General features: G+C 62.0%; 8 non-coding genes across 8 annotated transcripts; all 8 read left to right on the top strand.

Moving 5' to 3' along the window:
- Positions 1-2,535: 2,535 nt before the first annotated feature.
- LOC132238926 (5S ribosomal RNA) lies at positions 2,536-2,654 on the top strand. Its single transcript, XR_009453898.1, has one exon. It is a non-coding gene; the product is annotated as a 5S ribosomal RNA (ribosomal RNA).
- Positions 2,655-5,847: 3,193 nt separating this feature from the next.
- Positions 5,848-5,966, top strand: LOC132238915 (5S ribosomal RNA). The gene has a single exon (XR_009453891.1). It is a non-coding gene; the product is annotated as a 5S ribosomal RNA (ribosomal RNA).
- A 3,224-nt stretch (positions 5,967-9,190) lies between these two features.
- On the top strand, positions 9,191-9,309 carry LOC132238904 (5S ribosomal RNA). The gene has a single exon (XR_009453880.1). It is a non-coding gene; the product is annotated as a 5S ribosomal RNA (ribosomal RNA).
- A 3,228-nt stretch (positions 9,310-12,537) lies between these two features.
- On the top strand, positions 12,538-12,656 carry LOC132239017 (5S ribosomal RNA). The gene has a single exon (XR_009453958.1). It is a non-coding gene; the product is annotated as a 5S ribosomal RNA (ribosomal RNA).
- Positions 12,657-15,854: 3,198 nt separating this feature from the next.
- LOC132239006 (5S ribosomal RNA) lies at positions 15,855-15,973 on the top strand. Its single transcript, XR_009453956.1, has one exon. It is a non-coding gene; the product is annotated as a 5S ribosomal RNA (ribosomal RNA).
- A 3,207-nt stretch (positions 15,974-19,180) lies between these two features.
- Positions 19,181-19,299, top strand: LOC132238994 (5S ribosomal RNA). Its single transcript, XR_009453953.1, has one exon. It is a non-coding gene; the product is annotated as a 5S ribosomal RNA (ribosomal RNA).
- Positions 19,300-22,509: 3,210 nt separating this feature from the next.
- Positions 22,510-22,628, top strand: LOC132238987 (5S ribosomal RNA). The gene has a single exon (XR_009453949.1). It is a non-coding gene; the product is annotated as a 5S ribosomal RNA (ribosomal RNA).
- Positions 22,629-25,838: 3,210 nt separating this feature from the next.
- Positions 25,839-25,957, top strand: LOC132238898 (5S ribosomal RNA). Its single transcript, XR_009453874.1, has one exon. It is a non-coding gene; the product is annotated as a 5S ribosomal RNA (ribosomal RNA).
- The last annotated feature ends 429 nt before the right edge of the window (positions 25,958-26,386 follow it).

The raw sequence follows: 26,386 nt of genomic DNA, 5'->3' as shown, positions 1-26,386 counted from the left end.
GCTCCGCCCCGTGGCCAAGGCAGGGCCGGCCCTGAGGTCCACTAGGACGCCCGCCCCCCTTCCTGCCACTCTGCAGCACTCCACCTCCCCACCCCCAAACACCCACCCTGGGCCCAGGAGAGCGGCTGGGCCACTCCCCTCCTCCACTCCCCTCCTCGCCTTGGCGGTGTTGAGGGTTTGGTGGGGGGACCCCTGGGGCTACTCTTGGATCCCTCACCCCCGGCCACCACGACCTCCACCCCCAATCAGGGAAAGGGGTCTCCCGCCTGACAGAGGGCACCCCTGGATGGGAGGGATGTGTCTGTGACGCTAGTGGAGGAGGCTCCAGCGGGTTTGGCTCAGTGGACAGAGCGCAGGCCTGTGGATGGAAGGGTCTCGGGTTCGATTGGGGTCAAGGGCACTTACCTCCCTTGCAGGCTGGATCCCTGGCCCCTTGGGGCGCCTGCCGGAGGCAACCAATCCAGGTGTCTCCCTCACATCCATGTTTCTCTCTGCCTCTCCCGTTTTTTTTCCAGTCTCCCTAAAAGTCAAGGGAGAGATATCCTGGCCGAGGATTACGAGAAATAATCAAATAAATAAATAAATAAATAAATAAATAAATAAATAAATAAATAAATAAATAAGAAATGCAGGTGGAACCGCTAAACACTCTCGGGGGGGATCTGATATGTGGCTCTCCTGGGTCCTCTTAGTCCCGTGGGGACAGCGCCCTCTGTACCCACCCTTAACTCTGGGCCCACTCCGACTGCCGGTGCTCTGGTCTCTAGCTCCCGGACAAGGATTGGAAGAAGTTGTATGAGTGCAACTGAGTCTCCATGACCACCTGGGTGGAGCTCTGATAAGGCAACGCCCGGAGTCCGGGCCATTGGAAAATTGCCTGGGTCTCACCACAGTAGGGAAACCCACCATGAAGTCATTTTCCCTGATCAGGTGCACAGGGTTGTCTGAATAGACTTCCAGCCATGAAGGAATAAAATGAGCCCTCAACCCCTAGGATTTCCAGAGGGTACGGGACCTTGGTCCCCAGCACTCACTTCCTCTTATGCCCCCCATGACCTGAGGTAGGCACTTGAGAGACCCAGCAAACCACCCCTCCTGCAGTTTCTTCCACTCCAGCACAAACACACACACACACACACACACACACACACACACACGCACACACAGTGGCAAGGACGGATATGACGCCCTCAAGTGCCCCCAGTTGTGGCCTACCTGGGATTGGCCAACGCTAGGCTGTCCTAAGTTACCTGAGGCTACACACCGCTCAAGGTCAGCAGGCGTCAGAAGGGAGACTAGAGCCACTGTCTGCGTGAGGGAAACAGTTTTGCTGTCAGCTGTTCCAGAGGCACACCCCAAGGACATCTGGAGACCAGTGGAGAGCATCCTGCTCTCTCTCCCAGGTCTCCAGTCAAGTGAGGTGATAGGGGCCTGTCTCAGCAATGTGGTGCCTGGTGGACCAGAGTTCTAGCTTCTGTATTGTCCTGTCACTGAGGAAGTGACATCAAGTTTGCAGGGTTCCATTACCTGTACGTGTTCCTTTAAGCACACTTGCCCGGAAAGCCCTCTGGGCTTTTGACTGACACCCCCAGAAATACTCCAAGTTCTCCAACTCAGCTTTCCCCTCCCCCAGCTCCCCCTTCTTGCCACCAGGGGCCTAGCGTTCAGGAGAGCCCAGTGAGACCTGTGTTGTCCGATCGGTTTAGTGTCCTGGCAAAGCCACTGTGTCCTCCTGGGCCTTCCCAGGGACCCCGCCGACACACACGCGAGGGATGATGCAGGAAACAATCTTCTAGAGACCCGGACCGCTGCATATGACATCACACCGGCCACACCCGTGGGCCTTGTGACCTGTGCCGGATGCAAAAACTCAGAGAGGGCCAGATCCTTAGACGGGGTGGGATGTGGCCTGGAGGGCCGCTTCCAACAGGCCCGGGCTTCAGCACTGCGGTCCTGGGAGAGGCACACCGCCCTGGGCCACCTGGCTAGGTCTCCACCGGGAAGAGGGTGAAACGGAGGACACGAAGGGGTGACCGCCCAGGCCATATCCCCTCCTAGGGTCTCCCAGGACACGGCGCATCAGACCTGGGGCTGGCTGTGGGCCTACATGGTGGGCGGCCTCCACCTCCACTCCCCCTGGACCCGGCCTAGGCACATGCACATCTTTGGTCCCAACGACGTGTTTAGCCATTGGATTCTCCCCAACACAATGCTGCCATGGGGATGTGAAGTGGACTCCCTAGCGGAGCCCAGATGGAGAGGGCGCCCCCTTCCGGGCTCACCGGGACATCGCACTCCCTCCCCCGCCCCGGCCCCCCTCACCCCCACCCACCCGGGAGCGGCTCTCCCGCGTCTCGCATCACCTGGAAGCTCAGAAGGTGGATGAGAGGCAGCTGGTGGCTCCGCACGGACAGATCTAGTCCCGGCTAGAGGGTGGGGGGAGCGGAGCACCAGGTCAGCCAGGGGGCCCAGGGCTCAGCGGGCCTGGAGCCCCGGCGCCGCGGGCTCTTGAGGCTCCCGGAGGCCGGCTCCCGCGTCTACGGCCATACCACCCTGAACGCGCCCGATCTCGTCTGATCTCGGAAGCTAAGCAGGGTCGGGCCTGGTTAGTACTTGGATGGGAGACCGCCTGGGAATACCGGGTGCTGTAGGCTTTTGATCGCCATTTTTTGGAGCCCGCCCCGTCCGCCCTTGGGCGGTGTGGGGGGACCCTCCCATCGCCCCCCCCCGCGGGGCTACTCTCAGAGCTGGACCCCCGCCCCCTCCCCCGCCCCCGCCCACCCTCGTCCGCCGTCCAAACTTAGGAGATGGTGTCTCGCGCCCAACAGACAGCAGCCCTGCGTTGCAGGGGCGTGTCTCTTCCCTTCTCCCGCCCCCGCGCAAGCCCCAAGCGCTCCGTGCTCTGCGGGGGCAACAGGGGACCCACACCCACACCCACACCCACACCCGGGGGAACCCAGCGAACCCCCGGTGCTGCGGACGGAGGTAGCTCCCCAACCGCTAAGGGAACCCCGCGGGCCCCACCAAAGGCCCAGGCCGCCCCTCGCTTTGTGCCATCCCTCGGGGGGCTTCGTCCTACCCGGTGGCGGTGGACACCCCCTTCCGCCTTTCAGGCAATCGCACCCCCAAAGGAGGGCGCCCTCCTGCGTCTTGTCGAAGCTCAGGAGATGGGCGGGCCAGAGACAGCTGGTGGCTGTGCAAGAAAGAGATCTGGGCCGGGCCGGGGCGGCGGGTGTGCGGAGTCGGGTGGCGGAGCACCAGGTCGGGGAGCGGGGTGCGGGGACAGGGCTTTGGGATGTTTCTGTTTTCCTTGCCCAAGCTCCGCCCCGTGGCCAAGGCAGGGCCGGCCCTGAGGTCCACTAGGACGCCCGCCCCCCTTCCTGCCACTCTGCAGCACTCCACCTCCCCACCCCCAAACACCCACCCTGGGCCCAGGAGAGCGGCTGGGCCACTCCCCTCCTCCACTCCCCTCCTCGCCTTGGCGGTGTTGAGGGTTTGGTGGGGGGACCCCTGGGGCTACTCTTGGATCCCTCACCCCCGGCCACCACGACCTCCACCCCCAATCAGGGAAAGGGGTCTCCCGCCTGACAGAGGGCACCCCTGGATGGGAGGGATGTGTCTGTGACGCTAGTGGAGGAGGCTCCAGCGGGTTTGGCTCAGTGGACAGAGCGCAGGCCTGTGGATGGAAGGGTCTCGGGTTCGATTGGGGTCAAGGGCACTTACCTCCCTTGCAGGCTGGATCCCTGGCCCCTTGGGGCGCCTGCCGGAGGCAACCAATCCAGGTGTCTCCCTCACATCCATGTTTCTCTCTGCCTCTCCCGTTTTTTTTCCAGTCTCCCTAAAAGTCAAGGGAGAGATATCCTGGCCGAGGATTACGAGAAATAATCAAATAAATAAATAAATAAATAAATAAATAAATAAATAAATAAATAAATAATAAATGCAGGTGGAACCGCTAAACACTCTCGGGGGGGATCTGATATGTGGCTCTCCTGGGTCCTCTTAGTCCGGTGGGGACAGCGCCCTCTGTACCCACCCTTAACTCTGGGCCCACTCCGACTGCCGGTGCTCTGGTCTCTAGCTCCCGGACAAGGATTGGAAGAAGTTGTATGAGTGCAACTGAGTCTCCATGACCACCTGGGTGGAGCTCTGATAAGGCAACGCCCGGAGTCCGGGCCATTGGAAAATTGCCTGGGTCTCACCACAGTAGGGAAACCCACCATGAAGTCATTTTCCCTGATCAGGTGCACAGGGTTGTCTGAATAGACTTCCAGCCATGAAGGAATAAAATGAGCCCTCAACCCCTAGGATTTCCAGAGGGTACGGGACCTTGGTCCCCAGCACTCACTTCCTCTTATGCCCCCCATGACCTGAGGTAGGCACTTGAGAGACCCAGCAAACCACCCCTCCTGCAGTTTCTTCCACTCCAGCACAAACACACACACACACACACACACACACACACACACGCACACACAGTGGCAAGGACGGATATGACGCCCTCAAGTGCCCCCAGTTGTGGCCTACCTGGGATTGGCCAACGCTAGGCTGTCCTAAGTTACCTGAGGCTACACACCGCTCAAGGTCAGCAGGCGTCAGAAGGGAGACTAGAGCCACTGTCTGCGTGAGGGAAACAGTTTTGCTGTCAGCTGTTCCAGAGGCACACCCCAAGGACATCTGGAGACCAGTGGAGAGCATCCTGCTCTCTCTCCCAGGTCTCCAGTCAAGTGAGGTGATAGGGGCCTGTCTCAGCAATGTGGTGCCTGGTGGACCAGAGTTCTAGCTTCTGTATTGTCCTGTCACTGAGGAAGTGACATCAAGTTTGCAGGGTTCCATTACCTGTACGTGTTCCTTTAAGCACACTTGCCCGGAAAGCCCTCTGGGCTTTTGACTGACACCCCCAGAAATACTCCAAGTTCTCCAACTCAGCTTTCCCCTCCCCCAGCTCCCCCTTCTTGCCACCAGGGGCCTAGCGTTCAGGAGAGCCCAGTGAGACCTGTGTTGTCCGATCGGTTTAGTGTCCTGGCAAAGCCACTGTGTCCTCCTGGGCCTTCCCAGGGACCCCGCCGACACACACGCGAGGGATGATGCAGGAAACAATCTTCTAGAGACCCGGACCGCTGCATATGACATCACACCGGCCACACCCGTGGGCCTTGTGACCTGTGCCGGATGCAAAAACTCAGAGAGGGCCAGATCCTTAGACGGGGTGGGATGTGGCCTGGAGGGCCGCTTCCAACAGGCCCGGGCTTCAGCACTGCGGTCCTGGGAGAGGCACACCGCCCTGGGCCACCTGGCTAGGTCTCCACCGGGAAGAGGGTGAAACGGAGGACACGAAGGGGTGACCGCCCAGGCCATATCCCCTCCTAGGGTCTCCCAGGACACGGCGCATCAGACCTGGGGCTGGCTGTGGGCCTACATGGTGGGCGGCCTCCACCTCCACTCCCCCTGGACCCGGCCTAGGCACATGCACATCTTTGGTCCCAACGACGTGTTTAGCCATTGGATTCTCCCCAACACAATGCTGCCATGGGGATGTGAAGTGGACTCCCTAGCGGAGCCCAGATGGAGAGGGCGCCCCCTTCCGGGCTCACCGGGACATCGCACTCCCTCCCCCGCCCCGGCCCCCCTCACCCCCACCCACCCGGGAGCGGCTCTCCCGCGTCTCGCATCACCTGGAAGCTCAGAAGGTGGATGAGAGGCAGCTGGTGGCTCCGCACGGACAGATCTAGTCCCGGCTAGAGGGTGGGGGGAGCGGAGCACCAGGTCAGCCAGGGGGCCCAGGGCTCAGCGGGCCTGGAGCCCCGGCGCCGCGGGCTCTTGAGGCTCCCGGAGGCCGGCTCCCGCGTCTACGGCCATACCACCCTGAACGCGCCCGATCTCGTCTGATCTCGGAAGCTAAGCAGGGTCGGGCCTGGTTAGTACTTGGATGGGAGACCGCCTGGGAATACCGGGTGCTGTAGGCTTTTGATCGCCATTTTTTGGAGCCCGCCCCGTCCGCCCTTGGGCGGTGTGGGGGGACCCTCCCATCGCCCCCCCCCGCGGGGCTACTCTCAGAGCTGGACCCCCGCCCCCTCCCCCGCCCCCGCCCACCCTCGTCCGCCGTCCAAACTTAGGAGATGGTGTCTCGCGCCCAACAGACAGCAGCCCTGCGTTGCAGGGGCGTGTCTCTTCCCTTCTCCCGCCCCCGCGCAAGCCCCAAGCGCTCCGTGCTCTGCGGGGGCAACAGGGGACCCACACCCACACCCACACCCACACCCACACCCGGGGGAACCCAGCGAACCCCCGGTGCTGCGGACGGAGGTAGCTCCCCAACCGCTAAGGGAACCCCGCGGGCCCCACCAAAGGCCCAGGCCGCCCCTCGCTTTGTGCCATCCCTCGGGGGGCTTCGTCCTACCCGGTGGCGGTGGACACCCCCTTCCGCCTTTCAGGCAATCGCACCCCCAAAGGAGGGCGCCCTCCTGCGTCTTGTCGAAGCTCAGGAGATGGGCGGGCCAGAGACAGCTGGTGGCTGTGCAAGAAAGAGATCTGGGCCGGGCCGGGCCGGGGCGGCGGGTGTGCGGAGTCGGGTGGCGGAGCACCAGGTCGGGGAGCGGGGTGCGGGGACAGGGCTTTGGGATGTTTCTGTTTTCCTTGCCCAAGCTCCGCCCCGTGGCCAAGGCAGGGCCGGCCCTGAGGTCCACTAGGACGCCCGCCCCCCTTCCTGCCACTCTGCAGCACTCCACCTCCCCACCCCCAAACACCCACCCTGGGCCCAGGAGAGCGGCTGGGCCACTCCCCTCCTCCACTCCCCTCCTCGCCTTGGCGGTGTTGAGGGTTTGGTGGGGGGACCCCTGGGGCTACTCTTGGATCCCTCACCCCCGGCCACCACGACCTCCACCCCCAATCAGGGAAAGGGGTCTCCCGCCTGACAGAGGGCACCCCTGGATGGGAGGGATGTGTCTGTGACGCTAGTGGAGGAGGCTCCAGCGGGTTTGGCTCAGTGGACAGAGCGCAGGCCTGTGGATGGAAGGGTCTCGGGTTCGATTGGGGTCAAGGGCACTTACCTCCCTTGCAGGCTGGATCCCTGGCCCCTTGGGGCGCCTGCCGGAGGCAACCAATCCAGGTGTCTCCCTCACATCCATGTTTCTCTCTGCCTCTCCCGTTTTTTTTCCAGTCTCCCTAAAAGTCAAGGGAGAGATATCCTGGCCGAGGATTACGAGAAATAATCAAATAAATAAATAAATAAATAAATGAATGAATAAATGAATAAATAAATGAATAAATAAATAATAAGTGCAGGTGGAACCGCTAAACACTCTCGGGGGGGATCTGATATGTGGCTCTCCTGGGTCCTCTTAGTCCCGTGGGGACAGCGCCCTCTGTACCCACCCTTAACTCTGGGCCCACTCCGACTGCCGGTGCTCTGGTCTCTAGCTCCCGGACAAGGATTGGAAGAAGTTGTATGAGTGCAACTGAGTCTCCATGACCACCTGGGTGGAGCTCTGATAAGGCAACGCCCGGTGTCCGGGCCATTGGAAAATTGCCTGGGTCTCACCACAGTAGGGAAACCCACCATGAAGTCATTTTCCCTGATCAGGTGCACAGGGTTGTCTGAATAGACTTCCAGCCATGAAGGAATAAAATGAGCCCTCAACCCCTAGGATTTCCAGAGGGTACGGGACCTTGGTCCCCAGCACTCACTTCCTCTTATGCCCCCCATGACCTGAGGTAGGCACTTGAGAGACCCAGCAAACCACCCCTCCTGCAGTTTCTTCCACTCCAGCACAAACACACACACACACACACACACACACACACACACACACACACACGCACACAGTGGCAAGGACGGATATGACGCCCTCAAGTGCCCCCAGTTGTGGCCTACCTGGGATTGGCCAACGCTAGGCTGTCCTAAGTTACCTGAGGCTACACACCGCTCAAGGTCAGCAGGCGTCAGAAGGGAGACTAGAGCCACTGTCTGCGTGAGGGAAACAGTTTTGCTGTCAGCTGTTCCAGAGGCACACCCCAAGGACATCTGGAGACCAGTGGAGAGCATCCTGCTCTCTCTCCCAGGTCTCCAGTCAAGTGAGGTGATAGGGGCCTGTCTCAGCAATGTGGTGCCTGGTGGACCAGAGTTCTAGCTTCTGTATTGTCCTGTCACTGAGGAAGTGACATCAAGTTTGCAGGGTTCCATTACCTGTACGTGTTCCTTTAAGCACACTTGCCCGGAAAGCCCTCTGGGCTTTTGACTGACACCCCCAGAAATACTCCAAGTTCTCCAACTCAGCTTTCCCCTCCCCCAGCTCCCCCTTCTTGCCACCAGGGGCCTAGCGTTCAGGAGAGCCCAGTGAGACCTGTGTTGTCCGATCGGTTTAGTGTCCTGGCAAAGCCACTGTGTCCTCCTGGGCCTTCCCAGGGACCCCGCCGACACACACGCGAGGGATGATGCAGGAAACAATCTTCTAGGGACCCGGACCGCTGCATATGACATCACACCGGCCACACCCGTGGGCCTTGTGACCTGTGCCGGATGCAAAAACTCAGAGAGGGCCAGATCCTTAGACGGGGTGGGATGTGGCCTGGAGGGCCGCTTCCAACAGGCCCGGGCTTCAGCACTGCGGTCCTGGGAGAGGCACACCGCCCTGGGCCACCTGGCTAGGTCTCCACCGGGAAGAGGGTGAAACGGAGGACACGAAGGGGTGACCGCCCAGGCCATATCCCCTCCTAGGGTCTCCCAGGACACGGCGCATCAGACCTGGGGCTGGCTGTGGGCCTACATGGTGGGCGGCCTCCACCTCCACTCCCCCTGGACCCCGCCTAGGCACATGCACATCTTTGGTCCCAACGACGTGTTTAGCCATTGGATTCTCCCCAACACAATGCTGCCATGGGGATGTGAAGTGGACTCCCTAGCGGAGCCCAGATGGAGAGGGCGCCCCCTTCCGGGCTCACCGGGACATCGCACTCCCTCCCCCGCCCCGGCCCCCCTCACCCCCACCCACCCGGGAGCGGCTCTCCCGCGTCTCGCATCACCTGGAAGCTCAGAAGGTGGATGAGAGGCAGCTGGTGGCTCCGCACGGACAGATCTAGTCCCGGCTAGAGGGTGGGGGGAGCGGAGCACCAGGTCAGCCAGGGGGCCCAGGGCTCAGCGGGCCTGGAGCCCCGGCGCCGCGGGCTCTTGAGGCTCCCGGAGGCCGGCTCCCGCGTCTACGGCCATACCACCCTGAACGCGCCCGATCTCGTCTGATCTCGGAAGCTAAGCAGGGTCGGGCCTGGTTAGTACTTGGATGGGAGACCGCCTGGGAATACCGGGTGCTGTAGGCTTTTGATCGCCATTTTTTGGAGCCCGCCCCGTCCGCCCTTGGGCGGTGTGGGGGGACCCTCCCATCGCCCCCCCCCCCGCGGGGCTACTCTCAGAGCTGGACCCCCGCCCCCGCCCCCGCCCCCGCCCACCCTCGTCCGCCGTCCAAACTTAGGAGATGGTGTCTCGCGCCCAACAGACAGCAGCCCTGCGTTGCAGGGGCGTGTCTCTTCCCTTCTCCCGCCCCCGCGCAAGCCCCAAGCGCTCCGTGCTCTGCGGGGGCAACAGGGGACCCACACCCACACCCACACCCACACCCACACCCGGGGGAACCCAGCGAACCCCCGGTGCTGCGGACGGAGGTAGCTCCCCAACCGCTAAGGGAACCCCGCGGGCCCCACCAAAGGCCCAGGCCGCCCCTCGCTTTGTGCCATCCCTCGGGGGGCTTCGTCCTACCCGGTGGCGGTGGACACCCCCTTCCGCCTTTCAGGCAATCGCACCCCCAAAGGAGGGCGCCCTCCTGCGTCTTGTCGAAGCTCAGGAGATGGGCGGGCCAGAGACAGCTGGTGGCTGTGCAAGAAAGAGATCTGGGCCGGGCCGGGCCGGGGCGGCGGGTGTGCGGAGTCGGGTGGCGGAGCACCAGGTCGGGGAGCGGGGTGCGGGGACAGGGCTTTGGGATGTTTCTGTTTTCCTTGCCCAAGCTCCGCCCCGTGGCCAAGGCAGGGCCGGCCCTGAGGTCCACTAGGACGCCCGCCCCCCTTCCTGCCACTCTGCAGCACTCCACCTCCCCACCCCCAAACACCCACCCTGGGCCCAGGAGAGCGGCTGGGCCACTCCCCTCCTCCACTCCCCTCCTCGCCTTGGCGGTGTTGAGGGTTTGGTGGGGGGACCCCTGGGGCTACTCTTGGATCCCTCACCCCCGGCCACCACGACCTCCACCCCCAATCAGGGAAAGGGGTCTCCCGCCTGACAGAGGGCACCCCTGGATGGGAGGGATGTGTCTGTGACGCTAGTGGAGGAGGCTCCAGCGGGTTTGGCTCAGTGGACAGAGCGCAGGCCTGTGGATGGAAGGGTCTCGGGTTCGATTGGGGTCAAGGGCACTTACCTCCCTTGCAGGCTGGATCCCTGGCCCCTTGGGGCGCCTGCCGGAGGCAACCAATCCAGGTGTCTCCCTCACATCCATGTTTCTCTCTGCCTCTCCCGTTTTTTTTCCAGTCTCCCTAAAAGTCAAGGGAGAGATATCCTGGCCGAGGATTACGAGAAATAATCAAATAAATAAATAAATAAATAAATAAATAAATAAATAAATAAATAAATAAATAAATAAATAAATAAATAATAAATGCAGGTGGAACCGCTAAACACTCTCGGGGGGGATCTGATATGTGGCTCTCCTGGGTCCTCTTAGTCCCGTGGGGACAGCGCCCTCTGTACCCACCCTTAACTCTGGGCCCACTCCGACTGCCGGTGCTCTGGTCTCTAGCTCCCGGACAAGGATTGGAAGAAGTTGTATGAGTGCAACTGAGTCTCCATGACCACCTGGGTGGAGCTCTGATAAGGCAACGCCCGGAGTCCGGGCCATTGGAAAATTGCCTGGGTCTCACCACAGTAGGGAAACCCACCATGAAGTCATTTTCCCTGATCAGGTGCACAGGGTTGTCTGAATAGACTTCCAGCCATGAAGGAATAAAATGAGCCCTCAACCCCTAGGATTTCCAGAGGGTACGGGACCTTGGTCCCCAGCACTCACTTCCTCTTATGCCCCCCATGACCTGAGGTAGGCACTTGAGAGACCCAGCAAACCACCCCTCCTGCAGTTTCTTCCACTCCAGCACAAACACACACACACACACACACACACACACACACACACGCACACACAGTGGCAAGGACGGATATGACGCCCTCAAGTGCCCCCAGTTGTGGCCTACCTGGGATTGGCCAACGCTAGGCTGTCCTAAGTTACCTGAGGCTACACACCGCTCAAGGTCAGCAGGCGTCAGAAGGGAGACTAGAGCCACTGTCTGCGTGAGGGAAACAGTTTTGCTGTCAGCTGTTCCAGAGGCACACCCCAAGGACATCTGGAGACCAGTGGAGAGCATCCTGCTCTCTCTCCCAGGTCTCCAGTCAAGTGAGGTGATAGGGGCCTGTCTCAGCAATGTGGTGCCTGGTGGACCAGAGTTCTAGCTTCTGTATTGTCCTGTCACTGAGGAAGTGACATCAAGTTTGCAGGGTTCCATTACCTGTACGTGTTCCTTTAAGCACACTTGCCCGGAAAGCCCTCTGGGCTTTTGACTGACACCCCCAGAAATACTCCAAGTTCTCCAACTCAGCTTTCCCCTCCCCCAGCTCCCCCTTCTTGCCACCAGGGGCCTAGCGTTCAGGAGAGCCCAGTGAGACCTGTGTTGTCCGATCGGTTTAGTGTCCTGGCAAAGCCACTGTGTCCTCCTGGGCCTTCCCAGGGACCCCGCCGACACACACGCGAGGGATGATGCAGGAAACAATCTTCTAGAGACCCGGACCGCTGCATATGACATCACACCGGCCACACCCGTGGGCCTTGTGACCTGTGCCGGATGCAAAAACTCAGAGAGGGCCAGATCCTTAGACGGGGTGGGATGTGGCCTGGAGGGCCGCTTCCAACAGGCCCGGGCTTCAGCACTGCGGTCCTGGGAGAGGCACACCGCCCTGGGCCACCTGGCTAGGTCTCCACCGGGAAGAGGGTGAAACGGAGGACACGAAGGGGTGACCGCCCAGGCCATATCCCCTCCTAGGGTCTCCCAGGACACGGCGCATCAGACCTGGGGCTGGCTGTGGGCCTACATGGTGGGCGGCCTCCACCTCCACTCCCCCTGGACCCGGCCTAGGCACATGCACATCTTTGGTCCCAACGACGTGTTTAGCCATTGGATTCTCCCCAACACAATGCTGCCATGGGGATGTGAAGTGGACTCCCTAGCGGAGCCCAGATGGAGAGGGCGCCCCCTTCCGGGCTCACCGGGACATCGCACTCCCTCCCCCGCCCCGGCCCCCCTCACCCCCACCCACCCGGGAGCGGCTCTCCCGCGTCTCGCATCACCTGGAAGCTCAGAAGGTGGATGAGAGGCAGCTGGTGGCTCCGCACGGACAGATCTAGTCCCGGCTAGAGGGTGGGGGGAGCGGAGCACCAGGTCAGCCAGGGGGCCCAGGGCTCAGCGGGCCTGGAGCCCCGGCGCCGCGGGCTCTTGAGGCTCCCGGAGGCCGGCTCCCGCGTCTACGGCCATACCACCCTGAACGCGCCCGATCTCGTCTGATCTCGGAAGCTAAGCAGGGTCGGGCCTGGTTAGTACTTGGATGGGAGACCGCCTGGGAATACCGGGTGCTGTAGGCTTTTGATCGCCATTTTTTGGAGCCCGCCCCGTCCGCCCTTGGGCGGTGTGGGGGGACCCTCCCATCGCCCCCCCCCCGCGGGGCTACTCTCAGAGCTGGACCCCCGCCCCCCGCCCCCGCCCACCCTCGTCCGCCGTCCAAACTTAGGAGATGGTGTCTCGCGCCCAACAGACAGCAGCCCTGCGTTGCAGGGGCGTGTCTCTTCCCTTCTCCCGCCCCCGCGCAAGCCCCAAGCGCTCCGTGCTCTGCGGGGGCAACAGGGGACCCACACCCACACCCACACCCACACCCGGGGGAACCCAGCGAACCCCCGGTGCTGCGGACGGAGGTAGCTCCCCAACCGCTAAGGGAACCCCGCGGGCCCCACCAAAGGCCCAGGCCGCCCCTCGCTTTGTGCCATCCCTCGGGGGGCTTCGTCCTACCCGGTGGCGGTGGACACCCCCTTCCGCCTTTCAGGCAATCGCACCCCCAAAGGAGGGCGCCCTCCTGCGTCTTGTCGAAGCTCAGGAGATGGGCGGGCCAGAGACAGCTGGTGGCTGTGCAAGAAAGAGATCTGGGCCGGGCCGGGCCGGGGCGGCGGGTGTGCGGAGTCGGGTGGCGGAGCACCAGGTCGGGGAGCGGGGTGCGGGGACAGGGCTTTGGGATGTTTCTGTTTTCCTTGCCCAAGCTCCGCCCCGTGGCCAAGGCAGGGCCGGCCCTGAGGTCCACTAGGACGCCCGCCCCCCTTCCTGCCACTCTGCAGCACTCCACCTCCCCACCCCCAAACACCCACCCTGGGCCCAGGAGAGCGGCTGGGCCACTCCCCTCCTCCACTCCCCTCCTCGCCTTGGCGGTGTTGAGGGTTTGGTGGGGGGACCCCTGGGGCTACTCTTGGATCCCTCACCCCCGGCCACCACGACCTCCACCCCCAATCAGGGAAAGGGGTCTCCCGCCTGACAGAGGGCACCCCTGGATGGGAGGGATGTGTCTGTGACGCTAGTGGAGGAGGCTCCAGCGGGTTTGGCTCAGTGGACAGAGCGCAGGCCTGTGGATGGAAGGGTCTCGGGTTCGATTGGGGTCAAGGGCACTTACCTCCCTTGCAGGCTGGATCCCTGGCCCCTTGGGGCGCCTGCCGGAGGCAACCAATCCAGGTGTCTCCCTCACATCCATGTTTCTCTCTGCCTCTCCCTTTTTTTTCCAGTCTCCCTAAAAGTCAAGGGAGAGATATCCTGGCCGAGGATTACGAGAAATAATCAAATAAATAAATAAATAAATAAATAAATAAATAAATAAATAAATAAATAATAAATGCAGGTGGAACCGCTAAACACTCTCGGGGGGGATCTGATATGTGGCTCTCCTGGGTCCTCTTAGTCCCGTGGGGACAGCGCCCTCTGTACCCACCCTTAACTCTGGGCCCACTCCGACTGCCGGTGCTCTGGTCTCTAGCTCCCGGACAAGGATTGGAAGAAGTTGTATGAGTGCAACTGAGTCTCCATGACCACCTGGGTGGAGCTCTGATAAGGCAACGCCCGGAGTCCGGGCCATTGGAAAATTGCCTGGGTCTCACCACAGTAGGGAAACCCACCATGAAGTCATTTTCCCTGATCAGGTGCACAGGGTTGTCTGAATAGACTTCCAGCCATGAAGGAATAAAATGAGCCCTCAACCCCTAGGATTTCCAGAGGGTACGGGACCTTGGTCCCCAGCACTCACTTCCTCTTATGCCCCCCATGACCTGAGGTAGGCACTTGAGAGACCCAGCAAACCACCCCTCCTGCAGTTTCTTCCACTCCAGCACAAACACACACACACACACACACACACACACACACACACGCACACACAGTGGCAAGGACGGATATGACGCCCTCAAGTGCCCCCAGTTGTGGCCTACCTGGGATTGGCCAACGCTAGGCTGTCCTAAGTTACCTGAGGCTACACACCGCTCAAGGTCAGCAGGCGTCAGAAGGGAGACTAGAGCCACTGTCTGCGTGAGGGAAACAGTTTTGCTGTCAGCTGTTCCAGAGGCACACCCCAAGGACATCTGGAGACCAGTGGAGAGCATCCTGCTCTCTCTCCCAGGTCTCCAGTCAAGTGAGGTGATAGGGGCCTGTCTCAGCAATGTGGTGCCTGGTGGACCAGAGTTCTAGCTTCTGTATTGTCCTGTCACTGAGGAAGTGACATCAAGTTTGCAGGGTTCCATTACCTGTACGTGTTCCTTTAAGCACACTTGCCCGGAAAGCCCTCTGGGCTTTTGACTGACACCCCCAGAAATACTCCAAGTTCTCCAACTCAGCTTTCCCCTCCCCCAGCTCCCCCTTCTTGCCACCAGGGGCCTAGCGTTCAGCAGGAGAGCCCAGTGAGACCTGTGTTGTCCGATCGGTTTAGTGTCCTGGCAAAGCCACTGTGTCCTCCTGGGCCTTCCCAGGGACCCCGCCGACACACACGCGAGGGATGATGCAGGAAACAATCTTCTAGAGACCCGGACCGCTGCATATGACATCACACCGGCCACACCCGTGGGCCTTGTGACCTGTGCCGGATGCAAAAACTCAGAGAGGGCCAGATCCTTAGACGGGGTGGGATGTGGCCTGGAGGGCCGCTTCCAACAGGCCCGGGCTTCAGCACTGCGGTCCTGGGAGAGGCACACCGCCCTGGGCCACCTGGCTAGGTCTCCACCGGGAAGAGGGTGAAACGGAGGACACGAAGGGGTGACCGCCCAGGCCATATCCCCTCCTAGGGTCTCCCAGGACACGGCGCATCAGACCTGGGGCTGGCTGTGGGCCTACATGGTGGGCGGCCTCCACCTCCACTCCCCCTGGACCCGGCCTAGGCACATGCACATCTTTGGTCCCAACGACGTGTTTAGCCATTGGATTCTCCCCAACACAATGCTGCCATGGGGATGTGAAGTGGACTCCCTAGCGGAGCCCAGATGGAGAGGGCGCCCCCTTCCGGGCTCACCGGGACATCGCACTCCCTCCCCCGCCCCGGCCCCCCTCACCCCCACCCACCCGGGAGCGGCTCTCCCGCGTCTCGCATCACCTGGAAGCTCAGAAGGTGGATGAGAGGCAGCTGGTGGCTCCGCACGGACAGATCTAGTCCCGGCTAGAGGGTGGGGGGAGCGGAGCACCAGGTCAGCCAGGGGGCCCAGGGCTCAGCGGGCCTGGAGCCCCGGCGCCGCGGGCTCTTGAGGCTCCCGGAGGCCGGCTCCCGCGTCTACGGCCATACCACCCTGAACGCGCCCGATCTCGTCTGATCTCGGAAGCTAAGCAGGGTCGGGCCTGGTTAGTACTTGGATGGGAGACCGCCTGGGAATACCGGGTGCTGTAGGCTTTTGATCGCCATTTTTTGGAGCCCGCCCCGTCCGCCCTTGGGCGGTGTGGGGGGACCCTCCCATCGCCCCCCCCCGCGGGGCTACTCTCAGAGCTGGACCCCCGCCCCCTCCCCCGCCCCCGCCCACCCTCGTCCGCCGTCCAAACTTAGGAGATGGTGTCTCGCGCCCAACAGACAGCAGCCCTGCGTTGCAGGGGCGTGTCTCTTCCCTTCTCCCGCCCCCGCGCAAGCCCCAAGCGCTCCGTGCTCTGCGGGGGCAACAGGGGACCCACACCCACACCCACACCCACACCCACACCCGGGGGAACCCAGCGAACCCCCGGTGCTGCGGACGGAGGTAGCTCCCCAACCGCTAAGGGAACCCCGCGGGCCCCACCAAAGGCCCAGGCCGCCCCTCGCTTTGTGCCATCCCTCGGGGGGCTTCGTCCTACCCGGTGGCGGTGGACACCCCCTTCCGCCTTTCAGGCAATCGCACCCCCAAAGGAGGGCGCCCTCCTGCGTCTTGTCGAAGCTCAGGAGATGGGCGGGCCAGAGACAGCTGGTGGCTGTGCAAGAAAGAGATCTGGGCCGGGCCGGGCCGGGGCGGCGGGTGTGCGGAGTCGGGTGGCGGAGCACCAGGTCGGGGAGCGGGGTGCGGGGACAGGGCTTTGGGATGTTTCTGTTTTCCTTGCCCAAGCTCCGCCCCGTGGCCAAGGCAGGGCCGGCCCTGAGGTCCACTAGGACGCCCGCCCCCCTTCCTGCCACTCTGCAGCACTCCACCTCCCCACCCCCAAACACCCACCCTGGGCCCAGGAGAGCGGCTGGGCCACTCCCCTCCTCCACTCCCCTCCTCGCCTTGGCGGTGTTGAGGGTTTGGTGGGGGGACCCCTGGGGCTACTCTTGGATCCCTCACCCCCGGCCACCACGACCTCCACCCCCAATCAGGGAAAGGGGTCTCCCGCCTGACAGAGGGCACCCCTGGATGGGAGGGATGTGTCTGTGACGCTAGTGGAGGAGGCTCCAGCGGGTTTGGCTCAGTGGACAGAGCGCAGGCCTGTGGATGGAAGGGTCTCGGGTTCGATTGGGGTCAAGGGCACTTACCTCCCTTGCAGGCTGGATCCCTGGCCCCTTGGGGCGCCTGCCGGAGGCAACCAATCCAGGTGTCTCCCTCACATCCATGTTTCTCTCTGCCTCTCCCGTTTTTTTTCCAGTCTCCCTAAAAGTCAAGGGAGAGATATCCTGGCCGAGGATTACGAGAAATAATCAAATAAATAAATAAATAAATAAATAAATAAATAAATAAATAAATAAATAAATAAATGCAGGTGGAACCGCTAAACACTCTCGGGGGGGATCTGATATGTGGCTCTCCTGGGTCCTCTTAGTCCGGTGGGGACAGCGCCCCCTCTGTACCCACCCTTAACTCTGGGCCCACTCCGACTGCCGGTGCTCTGGTCTCTAGCTCCCGGACAAGGATTGGAAGAAGTTGTATGAGTGCAACTGAGTCTCCATGACCACCTGGGTGGAGCTCTGATAAGGCAACGCCCGGAGTCCGGGCCATTGGAAAATTGCCTGGGTCTCACCACAGTAGGGAAACCCACCATGAAGTCATTTTCCCTGATCAGGTGCACAGGGTTGTCTGAATAGACTTCCAGCCATGAAGGAATAAAATGAGCCCTCAACCCCTAGGATTTCCAGAGGGTACGGGACCTTGGTCCCCAGCACTCACTTCCTCTTATGCCCCCCATGACCTGAGGTAGGCACTTGAGAGACCCAGCAAACCACCCCTCCTGCAGTTTCTTCCACTCCAGCACAAACACACACACACACACACACACACACACACACACGCACACACAGTGGCAAGGACGGATATGACGCCCTCAAGTGCCCCCAGTTGTGGCCTACCTGGGATTGGCCAACGCTAGGCTGTCCTAAGTTACCTGAGGCTACACACCGCTCAAGGTCAGCAGGCGTCAGAAGGGAGACTAGAGCCACTGTCTGCGTGAGGGAAACAGTTTTGCTGTCAGCTGTTCCAGAGGCACACCCCAAGGACATCTGGAGACCAGTGGAGAGCATCCTGCTCTCTCTCCCAGGTCTCCAGTCAAGTGAGGTGATAGGGGCCTGTCTCAGCAATGTGGTGCCTGGTGGACCAGAGTTCTAGCTTCTGTATTGTCCTGTCACTGAGGAAGTGACATCAAGTTTGCAGGGTTCCATTACCTGTACGTGTTCCTTTAAGCACACTTGCCCGGAAAGCCCTCTGGGCTTTTGACTGACACCCCCAGAAATACTCCAAGTTCTCCAACTCAGCTTTCCCCTCCCCCAGCTCCCCCTTCTTGCCACCAGGGGCCTAGCGTTCAGGAGAGCCCAGTGAGACCTGTGTTGTCCGATCGGTTTAGTGTCCTGGCAAAGCCACTGTGTCCTCCTGGGCCTTCCCAGGGACCCCGCCGACACACACGCGAGGGATGATGCAGGAAACAATCTTCTAGAGACCCGGACCGCTGCATATGACATCACACCGGCCACACCCGTGGGCCTTGTGACCTGTGCCGGATGCAAAAACTCAGAGAGGGCCAGATCCTTAGACGGGGTGGGATGTGGCCTGGAGGGCCGCTTCCAACAGGCCCGGGCTTCAGCACTGCGGTCCTGGGAGAGGCACACCGCCCTGGGCCACCTGGCTAGGTCTCCACCGGGAAGAGGGTGAAACGGAGGACACGAAGGGGTGACCGCCCAGGCCATATCCCCTCCTAGGGTCTCCCAGGACACGGCGCATCAGACCTGGGGCTGGCTGTGGGCCTACATGGTGGGCGGCCTCCACCTCCACTCCCCCTGGACCCGGCCTAGGCACATGCACATCTTTGGTCCCAACGACGTGTTTAGCCATTGGATTCTCCCCAACACAATGCTGCCATGGGGATGTGAAGTGGACTCCCTAGCGGAGCCCAGATGGAGAGGGCGCCCCCTTCCGGGCTCACCGGGACATCGCACTCCCTCCCCCGCCCCGGCCCCCCTCACCCCCACCCACCCGGGAGCGGCTCTCCCGCGTCTCGCATCACCTGGAAGCTCAGAAGGTGGATGAGAGGCAGCTGGTGGCTCCGCACGGACAGATCTAGTCCCGGCTAGAGGGTGGGGGGAGCGGAGCACCAGGTCAGCCAGGGGGCCCAGGGCTCAGCGGGCCTGGAGCCCCGGCGCCGCGGGCTCTTGAGGCTCCCGGAGGCCGGCTCCCGCGTCTACGGCCATACCACCCTGAACGCGCCCGATCTCGTCTGATCTCGGAAGCTAAGCAGGGTCGGGCCTGGTTAGTACTTGGATGGGAGACCGCCTGGGAATACCGGGTGCTGTAGGCTTTTGATCGCCATTTTTTGGAGCCCGCCCCGTCCGCCCTTGGGCGGTGTGGGGGGACCCTCCCATCGCCCCCCCCCGCGGGGCTACTCTCAGAGCTGGACCCCCGCCCCCTCCCCCGCCCCCGCCCACCCTCGTCCGCCGTCCAAACTTAGGAGATGGTGTCTCGCGCCCAACAGACAGCAGCCCTGCGTTGCAGGGGCGTGTCTCTTCCCTTCTCCCGCCCCCGCGCAAGCCCCAAGCGCTCCGTGCTCTGCGGGGGCAACAGGGGACCCACACCCACACCCACACCCACACCCACACCCGGGGGAACCCAGCGAACCCCCGGTGCTGCGGACGGAGGTAGCTCCCCAACCGCTAAGGGAACCCCGCGGGCCCCACCAAAGGCCCAGGCCGCCCCTCGCTTTGTGCCATCCCTCGGGGGGCTTCGTCCTACCCGGTGGCGGTGGACACCCCCTTCCGCCTTTCAGGCAATCGCACCCCCAAAGGAGGGCGCCCTCCTGCGTCTTGTCGAAGCTCAGGAGATGGGCGGGCCAGAGACAGCTGGTGGCTGTGCAAGAAAGAGATCTGGGCCGGGCCGGGCCGGGGCGGCGGGTGTGCGGAGTCGGGTGGCGGAGCACCAGGTCGGGGAGCGGGGTGCGGGGACAGGGCTTTGGGATGTTTCTGTTTTCCTTGCCCAAGCTCCGCCCCGTGGCCAAGGCAGGGCCGGCCCTGAGGTCCACTAGGACGCCCGCCCCCCTTCCTGCCACTCTGCAGCACTCCACCTCCCCACCCCCAAACACCCACCCTGGGCCCAGGAGAGCGGCTGGGCCACTCCCCTCCTCCACTCCCCTCCTCGCCTTGGCGGTGTTGAGGGTTTGGTGGGGGGACCCCTGGGGCTACTCTTGGATCCCTCACCCCCGGCCACCACGACCTCCACCCCCAATCAGGGAAAGGGGTCTCCCGCCTGACAGAGGGCACCCCTGGATGGGAGGGATGTGTCTGTGACGCTAGTGGAGGAGGCTCCAGCGGGTTTGGCTCAGTGGACAGAGCGCAGGCCTGTGGATGGAAGGGTCTCGGGTTCGATTGGGGTCAAGGGCACTTACCTCCCTTGCAGGCTGGATCCCTGGCCCCTTGGGGCGCCTGCCGGAGGCAACCAATCCAGGTGTCTCCCTCACATCCATGTTTCTCTCTGCCTCTCCCGTTTTTTTTCCAGTCTCCCTAAAAGTCAAGGGAGAGATATCCTGGCCGAGGATTACGAGAAATAATCAAATAAATAAATAAATAAATAAATAAATAAATAAATAAATAAATAAATAAATAAGAAATGCAGGTGGAACCGCTAAACACTCTCGGGGGGGATCTGATATGTGGCTCTCCTGGGTCCTCTTAGTCCCGTGGGGACAGCGCCCTCTGTACCCACCCTTAACTCTGGGCCCACTCCGACTGCCGGTGCTCTGGTCTCTAGCTCCCGGACAAGGATTGGAAGAAGTTGTATGAGTGCAACTGAGTCTCCATGACCACCTGGGTGGAGCTCTGATAAGGCAACGCCCGGAGTCCGGGCCATTGGAAAATTGCCTGGGTCTCACCACAGTAGGGAAACCCACCATGAAGTCATTTTCCCTGATCAGGTGCACAGGGTTGTCTGAATAGACTTCCAGCCATGAAGGAATAAAATGAGCCCTCAACCCCTAGGATTTCCAGAGGGTACGGGACCTTGGTCCCCAGCACTCACTTCCTCTTATGCCCCCCATGACCTGAGGTAGGCACTTGAGAGACCCAGCAAACCACCCCTCCTGCAGTTTCTTCCACTCCAGCACAAACACACACACACACACACACACACACACACACACACGCACACACAGTGGCAAGGACGGATATGACGCCCTCAAGTGCCCCCAGTTGTGGCCTACCTGGGATTGGCCAACGCTAGGCTGTCCTAAGTTACCTGAGGCTACACACCGCTCAAGGTCAGCAGGCGTCAGAAGGGAGACTAGAGCCACTGTCTGCGTGAGGGAAACAGTTTTGCTGTCAGCTGTTCCAGAGGCACACCCCAAGGACATCTGGAGACCAGTGGAGAGCATCCTGCTCTCTCTCCCAGGTCTCCAGTCAAGTGAGGTGATAGGGGCCTGTCTCAGCAATGTGGTGCCTGGTGGACCAGAGTTCTAGCTTCTGTATTGTCCTGTCACTGAGGAAGTGACATCAAGTTTGCAGGGTTCCATTACCTGTACGTGTTCCTTTAAGCACACTTGCCCGGAAAGCCCTCTGGGCTTTTGACTGACACCCCCAGAAATACTCCAAGTTCTCCAACTCAGCTTTCCCCTCCCCCAGCTCCCCCTTCTTGCCACCAGGGGCCTAGCGTTCAGGAGAGCCCAGTGAGACCTGTGTTGTCCGATCGGTTTAGTGTCCTGGCAAAGCCACTGTGTCCTCCTGGGCCTTCCCAGGGACCCCGCCGACACACACGCGAGGGATGATGCAGGAAACAATCTTCTAGAGACCCGGACCGCTGCATATGACATCACACCGGCCACACCCGTGGGCCTTGTGACCTGTGCCGGATGCAAAAACTCAGAGAGGGCCAGATCCTTAGACGGGGTGGGATGTGGCCTGGAGGGCCGCTTCCAACAGGCCCGGGCTTCAGCACTGCGGTCCTGGGAGAGGCACACCGCCCTGGGCCACCTGGCTAGGTCTCCACCGGGAAGAGGGTGAAACGGAGGACACGAAGGGGTGACCGCCCAGGCCATATCCCCTCCTAGGGTCTCCCAGGACACGGCGCATCAGACCTGGGGCTGGCTGTGGGCCTACATGGTGGGCGGCCTCCACCTCCACTCCCCCTGGACCCGGCCTAGGCACATGCACATCTTTGGTCCCAACGACGTGTTTAGCCATTGGATTCTCCCCAACACAATGCTGCCATGGGGATGTGAAGTGGACTCCCTAGCGGAGCCCAGATGGAGAGGGCGCCCCCTTCCGGGCTCACCGGGACATCGCACTCCCTCCCCCGCCCCGGCCCCCCTCACCCCCACCCACCCGGGAGCGGCTCTCCCGCGTCTCGCATCACCTGGAAGCTCAGAAGGTGGATGAGAGGCAGCTGGTGGCTCCGCACGGACAGATCTAGTCCCGGCTAGAGGGTGGGGGGAGCGGAGCACCAGGTCAGCCAGGGGGCCCAGGGCTCAGCGGGCCTGGAGCCCCGGCGCCGCGGGCTCTTGAGGCTCCCGGAGGCCGGCTCCCGCGTCTACGGCCATACCACCCTGAACGCGCCCGATCTCGTCTGATCTCGGAAGCTAAGCAGGGTCGGGCCTGGTTAGTACTTGGATGGGAGACCGCCTGGGAATACCGGGTGCTGTAGGCTTTTGATCGCCATTTTTTGGAGCCCGCCCCGTCCGCCCTTGGGCGGTGTGGGGGGACCCTCCCATCGCCCCCCCCCGCGGGGCTACTCTCAGAGCTGGACCCCCGCCCCCTCCCCCGCCCCCGCCCACCCTCGTCCGCCGTCCAAACTTAGGAGATGGTGTCTCGCGCCCAACAGACAGCAGCCCTGCGTTGCAGGGGCGTGTCTCTTCCCTTCTCCCGCCCCCGCGCAAGCCCCAAGCGCTCCGTGCTCTGCGGGGGCAACAGGGGACCCACACCCACACCCACACCCACACCCACACCCGGGGGAACCCAGCGAACCCCCGGTGCTGCGGACGGAGGTAGCTCCCCAACCGCTAAGGGAACCCCGCGGGCCCCACCAAAGGCCCAGGCCGCCCCTCGCTTTGTGCCATCCCTCGGGGGGCTTCGTCCTACCCGGTGGCGGTGGACACCCCCTTCCGCCTTTCAGGCAATCGCACCCCCAAAGGAGGGCGCCCTCCTGCGTCTTGTCGAAGCTCAGGAGATGGGCGGGCCAGAGACAGCTGGTGGCTGTGCAAGAAAGAGATCTGGGCCGGGCCGGGCCGGGGCGGCGGGTGTGCGGAGTCGGGTGGCGGAGCACCAGGTCGGGGAGCGGGGTGCGGGGACAGGGCTTTGGGATGTTTCTGTTTTCCTTGCCCAAGCTCCGCCCCGTGGCCAAGGCAGGGCCGGCCCTGAGGTCCACTAGGACGCCCGCCCCCCTTCCTGCCACTCTGCAGCACTCCACCTCCCCACCCCCAAACACCCACCCTGGGCCCAGGAGAGCGGCTGGGCCACTCCCCTCCTCCACTCCCCTCCTCGCCTTGGCGGTGTTGAGGGTTTGGTGGGGGGACCCCTGGGGCTACTCTTGGATCCCTCACCCCCGGCCACCACGACCTCCACCCCCAATCAGGGAAAGGGGTCTCCCGCCTGACAGAGGGCACCCCTGGATGGGAGGGATGTGTCTGTGACGCTAGTGGAGGAGGCTCCAGCGGGTTTGGCTCAGTGGACAGAGCGCAGGCCTGTGGATGGAAGGGTCTCGGGTTCGATTGGGGTCAAGGGCACTTACCTCCCTTGCAGGCTGGATCCCTGGCCCCTTGGGGCGCCTGCCGGAGGCAACCAATCCAGGTGTCTCCCTCACATCCATGTTTCTCTCTGCCTCTCCCGTTTTTTTTCCAGTCTCCCTAAAAGTCAAGGGAGAGATATCCTGGCCGAGGATTACGAGAAATAATCAAATAAATAAATAAATAAATAAATAAATAAATAAATAAATAAATAAATAAATAAGAAATGCAGGTGGAACCGCTAAACACTCTCGGGGGGGATCTGATATGTGGCTCTCCTGGGTCCTCTTAGTCCCGTGGGGACAGCGCCCTCTGTACCCACCCTTAACTCTGGGCCCACTCCGACTGCCGGTGCTCTGGTCTCTAGCTCCCGGACAAGGATTGGAAGAAGTTGTATGAGTGCAACTGAGTCTCCATGACCACCTGGGTGGAGCTCTGATAAGGCAACGCCCGGAGTCCGGGCCATTGGAAAATTGCCTGGGTCTCACCACAGTAGGGAAACCCACCATGAAGTCATTTTCCCTGATCAGGTGCACAGGGTTGTCTGAATAGACTTCCAGCCATGAAGGAATAAAATGAGCCCTCAACCCCTAGGATTTCCAGAGGGTACGGGACCTTGGTCCCCAGCACTCACTTCCTCTTATGCCCCCCATGACCTGAGGTAGGCACTTGAGAGACCCAGCAAACCACCCCTCCTGCAGTTTCTTCCACTCCAGCACAAACACACACACACACACACACACACACACACACACACGCACACACAGTGGCAAGGACGGATATGACGCCCTCAAGTGCCCCCAGTTGTGGCCTACCTGGGATTGGCCAACGCTAGGCTGTCCTAAGTTACCTGAGGCTACACACCGCTCAAGGTCAGCAGGCGTCAGAAGGGAGACTAGAGCCACTGTCTGCGTGAGGGAAACAGTTTTGCTGTCAGCTGTTCCAGAGGCACACCCCAAGGACATCTGGAGACCAGTGGAGAGCATCCTGCTCTCTCTCCCAGGTCTCCAGTCAAGTGAGGTGATAGGGGCCTGTCTCAGCAATGTGGTGCCTGGTGGACCAGAGTTCTAGCTTCTGTATTGTCCTGTCACTGAGGAAGTGACATCAAGTTTGCAGGGTTCCATTACCTGTACGTGTTCCTTTAAGCACACTTGCCCGGAAAGCCCTCTGGGCTTTTGACTGACACCCCCAGAAATACTCCAAGTTCTCCAACTCAGCTTTCCCCTCCCCCAGCTCCCCCTTCTTGCCACCAGGGGCCTAGCGTTCAGGAGAGCCCAGTGAGACCTGTGTTGTCCGATCGGTTTAGTGTCCTGGCAAAGCCACTGTGTCCTCCTGGGCCTTCCCAGGGACCCCGCCGACACACACGCGAGGGATGATGCAGGAAACAATCTTCTAGAGACCCGGACCGCTGCATATGACATCACACCGGCCACACCCGTGGGCCTTGTGACCTGTGCCGGATGCAAAAACTCAGAGAGGGCCAGATCCTTAGACGGGGTGGGATGTGGCCTGGAGGGCCGCTTCCAACAGGCCCGGGCTTCAGCACTGCGGTCCTGGGAGAGGCACACCGCCCTGGGCCACCTGGCTAGGTCTCCACCGGGAAGAGGGTGAAACGGAGGACACGAAGGGGTGACCGCCCAGGCCATATCCCCTCCTAGGGTCTCCCAGGACACGGCGCATCAGACCTGGGGCTGGCTGTGGGCCTACATGGTGGGCGGCCTCCACCTCCACTCCCCCTGGACCCGGCCTAGGCACATGCACATCTTTGGTCCCAACGACGTGTTTAGCCATTGGATTCTCCCCAACACAATGCTGCCATGGGGATGTGAAGTGGACTCCCTAGCGGAGCCCAGATGGAGAGGGCGCCCCCTTCCGGGCTCACCGGGACATCGCACTCCCTCCCCCGCCCCGGCCCCCCTCACCCCCACCCACCCGGGAGCGGCTCTCCCGCGTCTCGCATCACCTGGAAGCTCAGAAGGTGGATGAGAGGCAGCTGGTGGCTCCGCACGGACAGATCTAGTCCCGGCTAGAGGGTGGGGGGAGCGGAGCACCAGGTCAGCCAGGGGGCCCAGGGCTCAGCGGGCCTGGAGCCCCGGCGCCGCGGGCTCTTGAGGCTCCCGGAGGCCGGCTCCCGCGTCTACGGCCATACCACCCTGAACGCGCCCGATCTCGTCTGATCTCGGAAGCTAAGCAGGGTCGGGCCTGGTTAGTACTTGGATGGGAGACCGCCTGGGAATACCGGGTGCTGTAGGCTTTTGATCGCCATTTTTTGGAGCCCGCCCCGTCCGCCCTTGGGCGGTGTGGGGGGACCCTCCCATCGCCCCCCCCCGCGGGGCTACTCTCAGAGCTGGACCCCCGCCCCCTCCCCCGCCCCCGCCCACCCTCGTCCGCCGTCCAAACTTAGGAGATGGTGTCTCGCGCCCAACAGACAGCAGCCCTGCGTTGCAGGGGCGTGTCTCTTCCCTTCTCCCGCCCCCGCGCAAGCCCCAAGCGCTCCGTGCTCTGCGGGGGCAACAGGGGACCCACACCCACACCCACACCCACACCCACACCCGGGGGAACCCAGCGAACCCCCGGTGCTGCGGACGGAGGTAGCTCCCCAACCGCTAAGGGAACCCCGCGGGCCCCACCAAAGGCCCAGGCCGCCCCTCGCTTTGTGCCATCCCTCGGGGGGCTTCGTCCT

Source organism: Myotis daubentonii, chromosome 7, assembly GCF_963259705.1.
Source record: "Myotis daubentonii chromosome 7, mMyoDau2.1, whole genome shotgun sequence".
Classification (NCBI taxonomy): Eukaryota; Metazoa; Chordata; class Mammalia; order Chiroptera; family Vespertilionidae; genus Myotis; species Myotis daubentonii.
The sequence above is the reverse complement of the archived record's forward strand: the minus strand, read 5'-3'. Positions and strand labels throughout refer to the sequence as shown.